Below are 3,288 nucleotides of genomic sequence, written 5' to 3'. Positions count from 1 at the left end.
ATTTATTTTAAGGAAAGTATCAAAAAACAATGGTTTGTAACAAAAACGTAAAAGTTGAGAATTAAAAAATAAAAACATTGACTATAACATTAACTTCCCTTCCCCCTCGCTTTTTTGAAGTATTAATTAAACATTTAAATCATACTATATAGGAGGTCTCCTCTGCTCTACTTTTTATATTCTTTAAAAGTTAACAGGTGATGATTTTTACTTTCACTTACCTCTATACGAAGTATATATAGTAAGGGAAGTATTACTATCAATAACAAATTTTTAATCAATAAACATACCTAGAAATAATTACACAATGGTTTATTACTTAAATTAATTATTTGTAACATCCACTAATGACAGATTATAGATGTCTCTTCAGTTCACTCACATGACTGTCCTTACCGCTTCTTAAATGGGGTAAAAATGAGAATATGTATAAAAAAAAACTGACAGAATGAACAGTAATCACAAATAAACGAATATAAACAACAAACTAAGTTTAAGGTTGATGAACTGTCTACGGCTATGACGTCCTCCCCCCGCTCCAGCCCTAACACGCCTTTGGAGCCCTATAAGCTCGCCTTTTTTATTTCGCTTGATCTGACGGTTTACGTCTCCATTGTTTTCCTTCCTCTAAGCATCTCATTATTTGGTGGTACAGTTCTCAAAAGGTCGCTGTTGTTTTTGTTTTTAATTGGGTTTTAACTTGGTATGAACATTTTTTGTTATATGTAGATCATGTCATGCCCTTTTTTTGGAAGTGGTCTATGTCTTTGCCTTAAAATGTGTCTAAACATTGTTAATGTAATGGAAAATATCATATTATCGATTTACATTGCGTATAAAAATATTTATTATTTTGGAGTAAAATTGAAAAAAAAAGTTTGATACAATATTTTTATAAAATATAGAAATTCGTTGTACATCAAAGTCCATTGTCTCATAATGTTTTGAACATCTATCTTTAGGGATGAGTTTATTAAGATCCTGGCTAAGAAGGTACTTAATGGTATTTAATGCATTTGGCCCCCTCTATGAGGGAACCCTGCAATTCCAGACTGGACCAAACCAATTTTATTCCACAACAGCACTTTTCGCTCCTCTGTGACATCCAGAAGTCAGAGCATATTAAAGTAAAAACTCACAATTCCTAAACTAAATTTTGTCTTTTTTTTGGGAGAAATTTACATAATACTCTATTTTGCTGAGTATATTAGAGCATTAACGAATAATTTCATTGAATAAAAAGGATGCATTATGTATTTTATATAATTACAAGTATTTTATTCTCTCAAATTAGTGAGAAAATGTATGTAATTTAGAATTTTGCATTAAAATAAATGTAGAAAGTAGCTTTGTTATGTTTTGCTTATTTTATACCCAGTTTCCCCATCATTTTATCAGAAACTTTGTCCAATTATTTTATTTGGGGTTACTACTGCTCTGAAAGAGCTTTAGTCATTATGTAGTTAGTACCTTTCAATTTATGTAAAAAAGACTTTAAACAAACTCCTCCCTCAAAATTTGAGGTTACATTATACATTTTATACTATTCAAGATAAGTATAGTCTAAAAATCAAATTAAAATAAACCATATGTGGAATGAACATGGCTTTTTTTCCCTTCTTCTGTTACCTTACCAATTTTCAATTATATTGTACCATAGCCATCCCCTAAATTAGACATTCCATCCCCAAATTTCCAATCTTTTTAAAAGTTTTATGATGATTCTGAAACAACTTTTTAGTAACCAACATAATTAATTATTACTTTAATACTTAGCATTGTGTAATAATCTGCTATGTAGATTTTTTTGAAAATAAGGTGCATTTTGTCACTTAAGCTGTGATACATCTGAAGTCCAGAAAGAATATTATACCATTTTAAAAGATCAAAAAAGTTAACGCTTAGAGGCATTCTGGAAGAATTTCCAAAGTGAGGAAAAATTATGTATTTATACAAGTAAACAATGGTTAAAATGAGGCATCCCTAGAATAATGCATTGATGTTTTAAAATTATATAAAAACCATATATTTTTTTTTCAGATTTACTAGGTATGACAGGTTAAGTGATGATTACCGTATATTCTTGTTTAAATGGTATAACTTAAATGTAATGAGTTGCTCTTTAAACAAAGAAGTGGCATTAAAAACTTATTCATTGTCATTCCTTTGAATCTACACAAATAAATATCATTTATAATAAAGTACGACTCCAGATTGTTCTTCTGCGCGATATGAAATTTCAAGCATGATCTTGGATAAATAAATAATTTATGTAAAGATTTGCCTAATTGTTACAATAATAACAAGGAGAAGTTCATAATTGTATTATGTTAACATGTGGCATGTACATAATATACACAATGAATTGCGTATTTTATTTATTTTTCCAGGTACAAGTAACTTTGGTTCTTTGTGATTTCTATAGCAAAAGATATGGCTGATGAAACCTATTCTTCATGTAAGTTTTAATTTTAAAATTATTTTGAATGTTACAAGTTTTTATAGGATCATGACTTCTACTGTTTCTTGAAGCTGTTTTTAGGAATTTCACGATAAAATATGAAATATTTAATGCCATTTGATTTATTATTTTTTACTTTAATTTATCTATTTATGTAATGTATGTAGGGGGGAGGGTACAAATAAGATTTTTAGAAATTTTGAATTTTTTTTAAAGGAAATACACATTTTAAGGCCCCTTGACTCCATATAAGCAGAATTTTACTAAAACTTTTTTGATAATGTTGACTTACCGAAAATGTGATATATAAGTGATTTTAAAAATTTCTTTTTTAAGAATCCTTTTCTCTCCATTTAAAATTAAAGTCAAACGGACCTTCACCTTCGTATCAGATAGTTCTTATTCTATTTAAATAGTCAGGCAGAGTAAAAAGAGTAAATTTTCAAAATGGCTTCCTTTAATGTACCTTTAATTTTGTTTGTTAGAAACAAATATCCATCTTACATTTTTATTAATTATGATAAATATATAAAAATCATTTATGAAAGGATTTGATTATTAACTTGAAGAGATAAATGGAAAAATATTTTTCCAGCTTTGAAAATAAGACTTGTAATATAGATTTACCATTGGAAATTAAAGTTTTTTTTAAGAAAATAATATTTTTTGGATAAAGATATTTAAAGTATAAGAAGAATAAAAATAAAAAATTGTATTCTTTAATTCTATTGCCTAATAACAAGACAGAGCTTTATAAACTACCTTTAAACAGTATATTGACACTTATTACATAATAACAAAACAGAGCTTTATACACTAACTTTAAA

General features: G+C 27.5%; 1 non-coding gene across 2 annotated transcripts in view; it reads left to right on the top strand.

The window, feature by feature from the left end:
• Positions 1–630: 630 nt before the first annotated feature.
• LOC106691025 (uncharacterized) overlaps positions 631–3,288 on the top strand; it is an 8,116-nt gene continuing 5,458 nt past the window's right edge. The window contains exons 1-2 of one of the 2 annotated variants that reach the window (XR_010842712.1): positions 631–703; positions 2,391–2,458. This is a non-coding gene — a transcript (uncharacterized protein). Of the gene's footprint in view, positions 2,459–3,288 lie in introns of both variants that reach the window. The other variant, XR_010842711.1, reaches the window with a different exon arrangement.

This window comes from Halyomorpha halys, unplaced genomic scaffold (assembly GCF_000696795.3).
Source record: "Halyomorpha halys isolate HHAL.00 unplaced genomic scaffold, Hhal_1.1 Scaffold2035.1, whole genome shotgun sequence".
NCBI classification, from domain to species: domain Eukaryota; kingdom Metazoa; phylum Arthropoda; class Insecta; order Hemiptera; family Pentatomidae; genus Halyomorpha; species Halyomorpha halys.
This window is presented reverse-complemented; position numbering and strand designations above follow the sequence as displayed.